Genomic DNA, 15568 nt, shown 5'->3' with positions numbered 1-15568 from the left:
CTACACTACTTTTGGCCATGTTGTGTAGCTTTAACCATTTACTTCAGTGTGTTAAATCAGGGTCATACAGAGTTTCTTGGTTGTCAAATCTACTTTGAAACAAATGTATTCACTTCCAACACACAGTTATGGGCTGAAAAAGAAGCAAACACCTATACCATATCAGATATATAGAGTTGAAATGTATTCAATTTTGAGTTTGCATTCCAATATTATACTTTATATACACATCACAGAAGACTGAAATATAACAAAACCATTTGACATAGAAATACCAGATATTTGGTGGGTTTTTAATACAATATTAATTAATTATGAAAAATATGAATAACATTCCAACCCATAAGACCACTAGGTAATTTGACTGCAGGAAAGGGCTATCTACCTTCTCTTCTTGTTTTGATGCAGTCGAAACAGGTACTATGCAATCAGATTAGATGACAAATATCCTACAGTAGCTTTGGCAGCTAGAAGTTAATAACTAGTGCGAGTCAGCTTGGTTGCTTCTGTCTCTCTTGTCCTCCTCCTAGCGCCTCACACAGTGACAAACACATATGACGGCCCCTCCCCAGCCTACTGCTAGCTCCGTTCCCCTCTCCCTCAGTGTGTGCAGTAACAGCTTCAGTTAATAACGTAGCTACTAATATATATTTTCTGCTGCTTCCTCCACTCGGATCGGATCAGACTGGTTCTGGACTCGACCGGGTCTATACCACTGGTCTATACGGGGCCGTGTCTGGTTGTCCTCGGGTCCGTTCAAACCGGGTCTCCATAATTAAAACATTAATTTATCTGGTTAGGGTTCGGGGAGGAAAGTCCTGTGTACATTTCGTAACGGGTCCAACTTTTTTGACCCGAGAACACCTCTAGTGTGTGTGGGTGTTTGTGAGAGTGCATGCATATGTGCATGCTATGACATTGTCTTTTCTAGAGCACATAGGCCAAGTCTCCCTGGCTGATTTTGTCATTATTTGGTCTTGAAAGGCTCTGCACAGGCTCTTTGAGAAGAAATTGCATTAATGAACTCAGATAAGAACAATCAATTCCAGCAGCCTTTTTGTGCATTTTCAAATAACCTATTAAATGCATATTCTTCCTGCTCCCATTTAACATTTCCCTCTGTTTTCCCCTCCTATTCTGTCTGTTTCTTTTTTGTCCTTTTCTCTGGGAAGGGAACTATAGGCTCACCTTCAGTAGAAGGCTTGAGAGTTGGAAGGAAGAGGTCCTTAGCCCGTTTAACCTTTCATTTAGCAGCGGGAATTAATGTGGCGAACTGGGCCACTATCACGTTTAGCAGACGCTGCCACTCTGCCCTGGAGGCAAGAGGATTGGCTTTTCTGGACACATGTGTCGGTGGTGTGTTGCTTTGTGTGTGTGTGCCTGCGCGTGTGCATGTGCTTCCCTCACCCCTGCTGTCACGTCAGCAGAACCCAGAACCTTATCTCAGATCCCATCACTCTCTCAAATCTGCACCTTGTAGAATTCATGTTTGGTGTAAGGGGGGAAGGAGAAAGGAATGTCATTAAGTTGAAAAGGCCCTCTCGTTCTACCTTGGAAAGACTGGCAAGGTGGGTGACATAAGGCCAGTGGTGACTAACAAGGCAGCTTGAATCCAGGTCACTACTTTTAGTTGAGTTTTGGGGAGGGAGAGAGGACAGGAAAAGGAGAATGGACATCGTTGAGTCACAACACAACAACAATATTTCAGCTTGTTTTTGATTAAAGCCATTAATTAAACAGAGCTGTTATTGGCTGAACTCTTGACCACAACTGCAACCCTCTCATAAATATACACACACAATAGCTGCAGTCACACAAACCTTACTAGCCCCAAACTCCCTTCCCATTAGTAGTACAATTTGCAGTAGACTAAATTACAGTATTAGGTCACTGCACACCGGCCTCCAGTGTGACAGAGTGGAGCTTTTATGATGTCTCTCAGATTATTCCCTGAGATTGATGGGATGAGCGGGAGCACCCATTGATTCATCCATTGACTGGAGGAATGTTGTGCTGCCTTCTTTTGGATGTGCTGTCCTTTCCCCGGATGGCACATTCAGAGACAAGCTAGAGACAATGACTAATGATGAGCGAGCCCACTACAGCCACTGTGTGTGTGTGTGTGTGTGTGTGTGTGTTGATCGTGAGTGTGTGTGCATGTTGATCATGAGTGTGTGTGTTAGAGGCCTTCACGGGTCCGAAAATTTGGACCTGGGGATTTCCCATCCGGACCCGATATGCATAAATTATTCAGTAAAATATAGAGACCCATTCCGAACAGAACCAAGGACAACTACACCCGTTCTGTATAGACCCGGTCAGATCCAGACCTGATCCGATCCGAGTGAGGGAAGCAGCAGAAATTCGATTTTTCAACAACTTTATTAACCGGAGCTGACAAAGCACGAGGGAGAGGAAGTACAGAGAGGCGATGCTCTAGTAGGGGCCATGCTGTGTGTGTAGGCAACTGTGACTGTGAGCGAGTGACATGGGAAGAGGGAGGAGGGAGAAAGACGAGAGAGCAACCAGCAAGCCGACTCTCACTATACAGTGCCTTGCAAAAGTATTCACCCCCTTTGGCATTTTTCCTATTTTGTTGTATTACAACCTGCTATTTAAATGGCTTTTTATTTGGATTTCATGTAACGGACATACACAAAATAGTCCAAATTGGTGAAGTGAAATGAAAAAAAAAGAAGAAAAAAAAAAGTGGTGCGTGCATATGTATTCACCTCCTTCACCATGAAGTCCCAAAATAAGATCTGGTGCAACCAATTACCTTCAGAAGTCACATTATTAGTTAAATAAAGTCCACCTGTGTGCAATCTAAGTGTAACATGACCTGTCACATTATCTCAGTATACAGTGCCTTGCGAAAGTATTCGGCCCCCTTGAACTTTGCGACCCCTTGCCACATTTCAGGCTTCAAACATAAAGATATAGAACTGTATTTTTTTGTGAAGAATCAACAACAAGTGGGACACAATCATGAAGTGGAACGACATTTATTGGATATTTCAAACTATTTTTAACAAATCAAAAACTGAAAAATTGGGCGTGCAAAATGATTCAGCCCCCTTAAGTTAATACTTTGTAGCGTCACCTTTTGCTGCGATTACAGCTGTAAGTCGCTTGGGGTATGTCTCTATCAGTTTTGCACATCGAGAGACTGACATTTTTTCCCATTCCTCCTTGCAAAACAGCTCGAGCTCAGTGAGGTTGGATGGAGAGCATTTGTGAACAGCAGTTTTCAGTTCTTTCCACAGATTCTCGATTGGATTCAGGTCTGGACTTTGACTTGGCCATTCTAACACCTGGATATGTTTATTTTTGAACCATTCCATTGTAGATTTTGCTTTATGTTTTGGATCATTGTCTTGTTGGAAGACAAATCTCTGTCCCAGTCTCAGGTCTTTTGCAGACTACATCAGGTTTTCTTCCAGAATGGTCCAGTATTTGGCTCCATCCATCTTCCCATCAATTTTAACCATCTTCCCTGTCCCTGCTGAAGAAAAGCAGGCCCAAACCATGATGCTGCCACCACCATGTTTGACAGTGGGGATGGTGTGTTCAGGGTGATGAGCTGTGTTGCTTTTATGCCAAACATAACATTTTGCATTGTTGCCAAAAAGTTCAATTTTGGTTTCATCTGACCAGAGCACCTTCTTCCACATGTTTGGTGTGTCTCCCAGGTGGCTTGTGGCAAACTTTAAACAACACTTTTTATGGATATCTTTAAGAAATGGCTTTCTTCTTGCCACTCTTCCATAAAGGCCAGATTTGTGCAATACAAACGACTGTTTGTTGTCCTATGTTGTCCTATGGACAGAGTCTCCCACCTCAGCTGTAGATCTCTTCAGTTCATCCAGAGTGATCATGGGCCTCTTGGCTGCATCTCTGATCAGTCTTCTCCTTGTATGAGCTGAAAGTTTAGAGGGAAGGCCAGGTCTTGGTAGATTTGCAGTGATCTGATACTCCTTCCATTTCAATATTATCGCTTGCACAGTGCTCCTTGGGATGTTTAAAGCTTGGGAAATATTTTTGTATCCAAATCCGGCTTTAAATATCTTCACAACAGTATCTCGGACCTGCCTGGTGTGTTCCTTGATGCTGGTGTGTTCCATGACGCTCTCTGCGCTTTTAACGGACCTCTGAGACTATCACAGTGCAGGTGCATTCATACGGAGACTTGATTACACACAGGTGGATTGTATTCATCATCATTAGTCATTTAGGTCAACATTGGATCATTCAGAGATCCTCACTGAACTTCTGGAGAGAGTTTACTGCACTGAAGTAAAGGGGCTGAATAATTTTGCACGCCCAATATTTCAGTTTTTGATTTGTTAAAAAAGTTTGAAATATCCAATAAATGTCGTTCCACTTCATGATTGTGTCCCACTTGTTGTTGATTCTTCACAAAAAAATACAGTTTTATATCTTTATGTTTGAAGCCTGAAATGTGGCAAAAGGTCGCAAAGTTCAAGGGGGCCGAATACTTTCGCAAGGCACTGTATATACACCTGTTCTGAAAAGCCACAGAGTCTGCAACACCACTAAGCCAGGGGCACCACCAAGCAAGTGGCACCATGAAGATCAAGGAGCTTTCAAAACAGGTCAGGGACAAAGTTGTGGAGAAGTACAGATCAGGGTTGAGTTAGAAAACATATCTGAAACATTGAACATCCCACGGAGCACCATCAAATCCAATAATAAAAAATGGAAAGGACAAACCTGCCAAGAGTGGGCCGCCACCAAAACTCATGGACCAGGCAAGGAGGGCATTAACCAGAGAGGCAACAAAGAGACCAAAAATTACCCTGAAGGAGCTACAAAGTGCCACAGCGGAGACTGGAGTATCTGTCCATAAGACCACTTTAAGCAGTACACTCCACAGAGCTGGGCTTTATAGAAGAGTGGCCAGAAAAAAAGCAATTGCTCAAAGAAAAAAAGAAGCAAACAAGTTTGGTGTTCACCAAAAGGCATGTGGGAGACTCCCCAAACATATGGAAGAAGGTACTCTGGTCAGATGAGACTAAAATTTCATCTTTTGGTCATCAAGGAAAACGTAATGTCTGTCGCAAACGCAACACCTCTCATCACCCCAAGAACACCATCCGAACAGTGAAGCCTGGTGGTGGCAGATTCATGCTGTTGGGATGTTTTTCATGGGCAGGGACTGGGAAACAGGTCAGAATTAAAGGAATGATGGATGGCGCTAAATACAGGAAAATTCTTGAGGGAAATCTGTTTCAGTCTGCCAGAGATTTGAGACTGGGATGGAGGTTCACCTTCCAGCAGGACAGTGACCCTAAGCATACTGCTAATGCAACACTCAAGTGGTTTAAAGGGAAACATTTAAATGTCTTGGAATGGCCTAGTCAAAGCCCAGACCTCAATCCAATTGAGAATTTGTGGTATGACTTAAAGATTGCTGTACACCAGCGGAACCCATCCAACTTGAAGGAGCTGGAGCAGGTTTGCCTTGAAGAATGGGCAAAAATCCCAGTGGCTTGATGTGCCAAGGTTATAGAGACCTACCCCATGACACTTGCAGCTATAATTCTTGCAAAAGGTGGATCTACAAAGTATTGACTTTGGGGGGGTTGAATAGTTATGCACGATCACGTTTTATGTTTTTTTGTCTTATTTCTTGTTTGTTTCACAATAAAAACATATTTTGCATCTTCAAAGTGGTAGACATGTTGTGTAAATCAAATGATACAAACCCCCCAAAATACATTTTAATTCCAGGTTGTAAGGCAAAAAAAATTGAAAAATGCCAAGGGGGGTGAATACTTTCGCAAGCCACTGTAGTTGACTAATAGTTGCCATAGCTAGGTTATGTATCATCCAATGTGATTCCTTGGTACCTTTCTTGACTGCATCACACCGGGAAAAGCTAGTTAAGCTAGTTACCCTAGCTAGCTAGCGGCTAGCAATGGCTAATTGAGGCTGCATGCAATTTCTCGTCCTACACAGTTACAAACAACTCCATTCAGAATATAAAGAAGCAGCCTATCGATTGGCACTTGGTCGTTGCAGCCCATTCTTATCCATTGATTCTATCTTCCATTGATTAGATATCTCCTGAATTTTGCCCCACATGGGGGCTCTTTGACTGTTGCCGCTTTGATGACTTACGATTGGCCAACAACAGCAACAACAATTTACAAGTGCCACTCTCGTGAAAAGCAAACAGCAGCAGCATAAATTAAACATTTTAAAAAATTGTTTTCGCTCTACTGCAATAGTCCCGTTTGGATCTGTATGGGTCCTTCCCGACAAGTCAGTTAAAATTACACATTACCTGAGACCCTTGGCAATCATTTCAAATCTGAACCTGACCTGTGACGTTATTTAGAATTCTGCATCCGGACCCGATTGGGTCCCGGATCGGGTCTCGGCTATTGGGATACAGGTGGATCCATGAAGACCTCTAGGGTATGCGTGTGTGTGTGTGTTGATGGCAGCATCTGTGGACTGTGTGTGTGTCCAGAGAGCCTGGGTGTGTGTGCACACTTGCGCGTGCTGCATTAATATGTGCCTGCAAGACTGCTTGTATTTCTGCGCATGTGTGTGCAGGATGTCTGTACGTGTCTGTCGAGTTAGTGTATTTTAGAAGCCAGTGCGTTTGTCCAGAGCTGGCTGAAGTCTTCAGTCTTGTCATGATTCAAATTGTGCTGCCATCCTGTTAGAAGGTAACAGATTATTTTATTACAATGGTTCAATTGGATTTTCATTGTGTTCAATGGTGTTATTTGCCCCCTAGTGGATGTTTCTGGTACTTAGACTACGCCAACAGGAAGTAGAGAATTTGTTCTGCACGCATAGAAGCAGCTACAAACAACGCTACGGTGCAGGTCTTTCAATGTAGTTATTTCTTGTCACGCTTCAGCCTTGGAAAATATTTGTTTGTAAGTTCAATTCAAGCATTTAGCTAATGATTATAATCTTGTTATTGATAGAGTTGCTTACATATCAATGTTGGTTGCATTTACTCACAAATTGCAATGCCTTTCATGTATGTTGTTAGCTGTATTACTTTGCTCGTGCGTCATGCAAACGAATTGTAAAATATACAATACTGTAGTTTTGTTACTGTTCCTAGTGTAATATGCTTTGTTATTCTACATAAATGGTTGTACATTATTAGAGTAATGAAAGGAGCCAATTACCATATGAGTAACAATTAGCTATATGGTTTGGCATCATGCCAGATGCATGGTACCTTAGCGCGTGCTTTGTATTTATGCAACTTCAAATGTATAATGTACAGCTACAGTGTTTCGGTGTGAATTGAATACTAAAGTATATTCTTTTCTGTATTTTGCAGTTTCACAACATAAACGTTTTCAATATATTCATTCAAGAAAAGTCACGCCTTGGGAGTTTTATTGAAGACTTAGTTGTTAGCTATCTGTCTAGTTTTGCATGGGAACGCAACTCAAGGGCAGAATAGTGAAAAAACATCATCACAGCGGGCTCAAGCTCAAGAATAACTGCACACGGTGGTTATGTTTCTACGTTCATCAGCCAACAAAGCCTCTTATCCTAGGGAAGACCAGCAGTCTACGATGCAACAACCAGAGCCAGGTGTTCAACAGAGAGAGATGGAAGAGCCTCTTCAGCACATTGGGACCAAGTCTCAATCTACAAGATCAAGGTCGTCAAAACAGTCAAGCAGATCCTCAACGGCGAGTTTTGCAGCCGTCAAAGCACGCGCCAAGGCAGACGCAGCGCGTGCACAAGTTTCCTATGCTGAGAAGGAAGCTTCTGTGATGAAGCAAAAAGCTGAACTCGAGGCAACTTTATATGTTCTCCAAGTTGAGAGAGCAGCTGCTGCGTTGGCTGAAGCTGCAGCCTTTGAAGAAGCTGTAGAATCAGAACACAGAGAGCTTCGCAAAGAACTAGACACAGGGACACAGCCCTTACGTCCAGTCCAACGTACATGTGAGTATGTGCAACAACATGCTAGGCCCTACTTTGCTGAACTTCCATTTGAAGTGGAGAAACAAGAGCTTAGTGTTGACCCAGCTACATGCCATAATCCAGAAAGTAGCAAACAACAGAACATGAGCAGAGACTCTCCGTTCAAAAGAAAGGAACAGCAGCATGGTGGAAATGGAAAACAAGCCCACTTCCAGTCACACACACAAAACTTCCCTGAGTCACAAGTGGCACCAGACCTCATCAAGTACCTCCTACGCCGTGAGATGGTGAGTTCCGGACTCCTGAAGTTTGATGATCGTCCTGAAAATTATTGGGCATGGAAAGCATCCTTTCTCAATGCGACCAGAGACTTGAATTTATCAGCCAGGGAAGAGTTAGATCTAATTACCAAATGGCTAGGGGCAGAGTCATCTGAGCAAGCAAACAGAATTAGATCTGTCCATATTTTCAACGCAACAGCAGGACTTAACATGGTCTGGCAACGACTAGAAGAGTGCTATGGTACACCCGAAGTGATCGAGAATGCACTGTTGAAGAAAATTGATGATTTTCCAAAACTGGCTAACAAAGACAATCAGAAACTAAGAGAACTAGGTGACATTCTTCTTGAACTGGAGTGTGCTAAAGTAGAAGGGTACCTTTCAGGCCTCGCTTATCTGGACACATCTCGGGGGGTAAACCCTATTGTAGAGAAACTTCCATTCAGTTTACAAGAACAATGGATAGCACAGGGATCCAAATATAAGGAGGACTATCGAATAGCATACCCACCATTCTCGTTCTTCTCGAGATTCATCAGGAACCAGGGGAAAATTAGAAATGACCTCAGCTTCACCCTCTACACCTCAACTAACCAGGTGTCCATGAAAAGTGAGAAACCTGCCAGGTACAGCAGCAAGACACCTGTGACTGTATACAAGACAGATGTGTCATCTGAGGCCTCAGACCACCAAACCAAACCCAGTAAGACAAAGGTTGAAAACCCTGACCATCACTGTCCAATACATAACAAGCCTCATCCTCTTAAAAAGTGTCGTGGGTTTAGATACAAAACTCTAGATGAGCGCAAATCATATCTCAAAGACAATGGCATTTGTTTCCGATGTTGTGGGTCAACTCAACACAGAGCTAAAGACTGTAAGGTTTCAATCAAGTGCTCTGAGTGCGACAGCGACAGGCATCTTGCTGCTCTGCATCCAGGCCCAGCCCCTTCATATACAGACACCGCTACAGCAGAGAAAGAGCATGGTGGGGAGCAAGGTGACAATGCTCTTCTATCTGTCACCTCAAAGTGTACAGAGATCTGTGGTGAGGCAGTCAATCCAAGATCATGTTCAAAAATATGCCTAGTCAAAGCTTATCCGGCTGGGAAAAGAGAGAAAGCTGTCAAAATGTATGTAGTGCTTGATGAACAGAGTAACAAATCTCTGGCCAAGACAGAGTTTTTCAGTCTCTTCAACATCAATGACAACTCTGCTCCATACACCATGAAGACGTGTTCTGGGGTAACAGAGACTTCAGGCAGGAGAGCCGTCAACTTCATGGTGGAGTCTATAGATGGACACATGCAGCTCACTCTCCCTACTCTGATAGAGTGTGATATGATGCCAGACGATAGGATGGAGATTCCCTCCCCCGACATTGCGTATCATCATCCCCATCTGCAACCACTTATGGACAAAATTCCAGCAGTGGACCCAGACGCTCCCATCCTCCTGCTCTTAGGACAAGACATCTTAAGGGTACACAAGGTACGAGAGCAAATTAATGGGCCCCACGACACTCCTTATGCACAGCGACTCGACCTCGGGTGGGTCATCGTGGGTGAGGTCTGTCTGGGAACGGCTCACCGACCAGCCAATGTTAACGTGTTCAGGACAAACATACTTCAAAATGGTCGCACATCCTATCTGAGCCCTTGCCCTGACATCATCCAGGTAAAAGAGAACTACAACAGCGTAGCTCAGAAACACATCTCTCCCTCTACAGTGCACTCGAGAAATCCAAACACAACTGTGAACACAGACAGCCTGGGATGTTCCGTGTTCGACAAAACACAAGACGATGATAAACCAGCACCATCAGTGGAGGACAAAGCCTTCTTGGACATTATGGACAAACAGGTTTTCCAGGATGATGGAAACAACTGGGTGGCTCCACTACCCTTTCGCCCCACTAGACGTCGCCTCCCTAATAACAGGGAGCGAGCAGGCCATGAACCGTCTCACATCACTTCGCAGGACTTTAGACAAAAAGCCTGACATGAAGCGTCATTTTATTGACTTCATGCAAAAGATGCTGGATAACGACCAAGCCGAACCTTCACAGCCACTAGAGGGAGACAAAGAACGTTGGTATCTGCCCATATTTGGTGTTTACCATCCACAAAAGCCTGAAAAAATACGAGTAGTATTTGACTCCAGTGCTAAGTGTCAAGGAGTGTCACTTAACGATGTTCTGCTCAGTGGTCCAGACTTAAACAACACACTCTTGGGTGTCCTAATGCGTTTCCGCAAGGATTGCATTGCACTAACAGCAGATGTGCAACAAATGTTTTACTGTTTTGGTGTACGTGAGGATCACAGAGATTACTTAAGGTTTCTCTGGTTTGAAGATAACAACCCAGATAGAAACATAACTGAGTACAGGATGAAAGTCCATGTATTTGGGAACAGCCCTTCACCAGCCGTAGCCATCTACTGCATGAGACGAGCAGCGCTACAGGGTGAGAAGGAACACGGGTCAGAACCCAAGCAATATGTAGTGAGGAACTTCTACGTCGATGATGGTCTGTCATCAGTAGCTACTACAGAAGAAGCTATCAACATTCTAAGAAAAACACAAGCAATGTTGGCGGAGTCCAACATGAAACTACACAAGATTGCATCCAATAGCAAAACAGTTATGGAAGCCTTCCCTATGGAGGACCGTGCGAAAGACTTAAAAGATCTGGACCTAGGAGTGGATCCTCTTCCCTTTCAACGGAGTCTGGGACTTTCCTGGAACCTGGAAACAGACAGCTTCTCATTCCAGGTGTCCCACAATAAGAAGCCTTTTACGCGGAGAGGCATCCTGTCCACAGTGAATAGTCTTTATGACCCCCTTGGGTTCGTGGCTCCAATAACAATGCAAGGTAAAGCCTTAATCAGAGAACTCTCTTCTGATCAGAGTGAGTGGGATGCCCCTCTTCCCACAGAAAAAAAAGAGACATGGAAAAAGTGGAAGCAAGTCCAGTGTCTCGCTGATACCTTTTGGAAAAGGTGGAGACAGGAGTACCTGACAACGCAGCAGAGACGCAGAAAATGGACAGCAGAAAAGCCAAATGTAAAAGTGGGAGATGTTGTCTTATTGAAAGACAGTCAGGCACACAGAAATGACTGGCCAGTCAGGCTTGTGGTAAAAACCTTTCCCAGCACTGACAAAAAGGTTAGGAAAGTAGAACCAAAAATTGTCAAGCAAGCAGCTGCTAAGATGTTTCTGAGACCAATCTCAGAGATTGTTGTTCTTCTTTCTGAAGCATCCTAGAGACAAAAGATAAAAATAGAAAGGACATTATTTGTTTCTTGATATGTTTTATTTCATAGTGGCACAATTTCATTATACCAGGCTGCCATCCTGTTAGAAGGTAACAGATTATTTTATTACAATGGTTCAATTGGATTTTCATCGTGTTCAATGGTGTTATTTGCCCCCTAGTGGATGTTTCTGGTACTTAGACTACGCCAACAGGAAGTAGAGAATTTGTTCTGCACGCATAGAAGCAGCTACAAACAACGCTACGGTGCAGGTCTTTCAATGTAGTTATTTCTTGTCACGCTTCAGCCTTGGAAAATATTTGTTTGTAAGTTCAATTCAAGCATTTAGCTAATGATTATAATCTTGTTATTGATAGAGTTGCTTACATATCAATGTTGGTTGCATTTACTCACAAATTGCAATGCCTTTCATGTATGTTGTTAGCTGTATTACTTTGCTCGTGCGTCATGCAAACGAATTGTAAAATATACAATACTGTAGTTTTGTTACTGTTCCTAGTGTAATATGCTTTGTTATTCTACATAAATGGTTGTACATTATTAGAGTAATGAAAGGAGCCAATTACCATATGAGTAACAATTAGCTATATGGTTTGGCATCATGCCAGATGCATGGTACCTTAGCGCGTGCTTTGTATTTATGCAACTTCAAATGTATAATGTACAGCTACAGTGTTTCGGTGTGAATTGAATACTAAAGTATATCCTTTTCTGTATTTTGCAGTTTCACAACAAACGTTTTCAATATATTCATTCAAGAAAAGTCACGCCTTGGGAGTTTTATTGAAGACTTAGTTGTTAGCTATCTGTCTAGTTTTGCATGGGAACGCAACTCAAGGGCAGAATGCAAATATTAACTCTGGTCCTTAACAGGAATCTAGATCAATGTCAGCAGTGCCTAAACTGAACTCTTTGAAGACTGCATTGATTACAATTACTACTAAAAACATGAATGAAAGCAAATTGCTGTTCCTAATTACTCTAGTAGAAGTCTATTGCACAGGGTTGCTAATTGTGTTCAGAACTACAATTAATATCCATGCCACTGATTTAGCATTGATGTACATTGCCCTAACAATGAGTGTAGATCATAACTAGGTCATTGTAGTCCTGCATAATTAGCTTGAGGTGACGAAGCAATAATAAACACTAAGAAAACAGTTTTCCACAAAATGGTCTAATCTAAGCTCAGACATTCTACAACCAAAGAATGACTCAACATTTCATCCACAGATAACAATATATGCCATTTACCAGACGCTTTTATCCAAAGCGACTTACAGTAGTGCTTGCATACATTTTACATATGGGTGGTCCCAGGAATCAAACCCACCACCCTGGTGTTACAAGCGCCATGTTGTACCAACTGAGCTACAAAGGACCACTACGAAAAGAAACAAACCAATACAAAGATAAATTGATCGAAAAGAATGTGCAAGGACAGCTCACAATTCCAACATCCTGTGTAGGCTTTCTGTATGTTGGTTTGAGTGTCGGCTTCTTTCAGGGGTAAAAATACATATTTCTAAGGTCAATTTGTTCAGAGGTGACTCAACCGCTGCCTACCTCAGCATCTAGGAGTGGGAAGTCATTGAGGGACTGACCTCATGCAACAAAGCACCAAACATCTAAGATGATACATTCAGTTTGAGCTTATACTCACAGCACCGAAGGCTCTGCCTTGACCTGAAAACTAATCTGCCTTCTCTCTCTCTCTATCTATCTCTCTCTCTCCTCTCTCCCTCACTCTGGGCTGTATGCATCTTCTGATCTAAAGGATGTGCTGTAGAACATATGTTTTTTTACTCTGTATTCTGATCTCATTTTAACAAAACATCTGAAGTAACGTAAGATAATCAGAACCTTAACACCTCAAATAGAGGATATGGATCCTAAATAATACAATAGATTCCAAATAAGGCAACACATGGATGAAAACATCAAATACAAAGCGAAGACATACTACATGACAGGGCATTATTCTTCCTCAGGTTTACGCTTTCACAGTCTCTACATAGCCTTATCGACAGCACCCCCTCCTCTTCTCTAACACCGCCATGGCGTCTCTATCTGCTGCTCTAGCAGCCAGGGACTTGCTGTACGGCTCTGTAAAACAGCTAGACAAAAGAGTCAGAGAGTAGATAACACAGATCTGCCTGACTGTTTAATTTCCCTTTAATGCCCAATCCAATCCCGAGAGAACATTTCTACCCAGAGAAGATGGAACATTTACGGGTGATGCCATTATTGATAGAAGTCCCCAGCAGTCAGAGAAATGAATTCTAATGGTGTCCTCATCCGATTTATCAAATTAACATTTATTGTATGGCACAAAGTGACTGACCTAATCTAAACTGAGTCACAGTCTGAAAAAATAAACAAAATTACAAAGGAGGTTGTGGGAAAAAGGACATGGGCATATGTTCTGTCATTTCACAAGGGGCTGACACCTCGTCGCAATTATACCTTTTTCTAAATGACAAGTTAATACATTTCTGACAGAGCTGCTTGGCACCATTTTCAATGGAAAACTGAGACGGCAACGAGGGCAGAAATTGGACATGAAACAGACGTTTGCAGAGGCGACAATGTAATAAAATGAAGTCTGGCTTTTTGCTGGCAGCAGCAAGTTGTTTCCCTTGGTCCAGTATCAACATTGCACCTGCTCTAAGACTACTTCTCCACACTGCTGAGCATGCCTGAGACACACTGGGGAATGATGTTGTCACCAGCACATAACAAAATAATTAAAGACCATTAGTACCAGTCAAATATTTGTACACACCTACTCATTCAAGGGTTTTTCTTTATTTTTTTTTACTATTTTCAACATTGTATAATAATATGTTTATATATTCTTAATTCCATTCCTTTCAGGATTTGTGTTATTGGGTATATTTTGTGAAACTGTTAGATATTACTTGTTAGATATTACTGCACCATTGGAGCTGGAAGCACAAGCATTTCGCTACACCCACAATAACATCTGCTAAACATGTGTATGTCACCAATATAATTATATTTGGATTGATTTGAGAGACAGTTTCATCATAGCGCTTGATCGTTCTGCGGCTGCACTTAAAGAAACTTTAAAAGTTCTTGACATTTTCCGGATTGAATGATCTTCATGTCTGAAAGTAATGACGGACTGTTGTTTCTTTTTGCTTATTTGAGCTGTTCTTGCCATAAAATAAATTTGGTATTTTACACAACACAACTGATTGGCACAAATGCATTAAGAAGGAAATAAATTCCACAAATTTACTTTTAACAAGTCACACCTGCTAATTGAAAAATGCATTCCAGGTGACTATCTCATGAAGCTGGTTGAGAGAATGCCAAGAGTGTGCAAATCTGTCAAGGCAAAGGGTGGCTACTTTGAAGAATCTCAAATCTCAAATATATTTTGATTTCTTTAACACTTCTTTGGTTACTACATGATTCCATATGTGTAATTTCATAGTTTAAATGTCTTCACTATTATTATACAATGTAGAAAATAGTTAAAATAAAGAAAAGCCCTTGAATGAATAGTTGTGTCCAAACTTTTGACTGGTACTGTGGGTGCATACGCCTTTAGGAGAATATGGAAGTTGTCATTGTATCATTGACGTTTAATGGAGCATGACCTATAACTATGACGAAGGCACTACATTCTGAAATGTTGTCCATTTTACTGCAATAGTAACAAACAGGAATCCAGGTGTACAACATGACTGCTCTTTTATATAAAAAGTACTTCAAAGTTTCAATTTAACAACTAAAATTGTAAAACTGTAATGCCTTGGCATATCAGCGTGACCGACTTGGGATGAGTCCTGTGACACTTGTGGGGGTCGTAGAGCAAAACGGAGAACACTTTCAATAGAGTGGTCATGATAGTTTGTAGGCCAAACTGTTAGGGTGCTACAGATGTTTGAGTGAGTGAATGAGTGAGTGAGTGAGTGAGTGAGTGAGTGAGTGAGTGTGAGAGAGACTTTTTAAACTTTTTGTCTTTCTTTAATGAAACATTCTTATTTCATTAAACCCCCCCCCCCCCCAAAAAAAAAATATATATATATATATATATATCCTGTACC

The 15568-nt window shown here is 42.0% G+C and overlaps 1 protein-coding gene and 2 long non-coding RNA genes across 4 annotated transcripts in view; 2 read left to right on the top strand and 1 right to left on the bottom strand.

Annotated features, from left to right (window-relative positions):
- LOC110522368 (leucine-rich repeat-containing protein 4C-like) overlaps positions 1-15568 on the bottom strand; it is a 147580-nt gene that overhangs the window by 118329 nt on the left and 13683 nt on the right. The gene's annotated exons all lie outside the window — the stretch shown is intronic.
- On the top strand, positions 6731-7377 carry LOC118964575. Its single transcript, XR_005051684.1, has 2 exons — positions 6731-6917; positions 7337-7377. It is a non-coding gene; the product is annotated as an uncharacterized LOC118964575 (long non-coding RNA).
- Positions 11673-12247, top strand: LOC118964577. The gene is made up of 2 exons (XR_005051686.1): positions 11673-11794; positions 12214-12247. It is a non-coding gene; the product is annotated as an uncharacterized LOC118964577 (long non-coding RNA).

Source organism: Oncorhynchus mykiss, chromosome 1 (genome assembly GCF_013265735.2).
Source record: "Oncorhynchus mykiss isolate Arlee chromosome 1, USDA_OmykA_1.1, whole genome shotgun sequence".
Lineage (NCBI taxonomy): Eukaryota > Metazoa > Chordata > Actinopteri > Salmoniformes > Salmonidae > Oncorhynchus > Oncorhynchus mykiss.
Note: the sequence above shows the minus strand (reverse complement) of the source record. Positions and strands in the feature narration are given on the sequence as shown.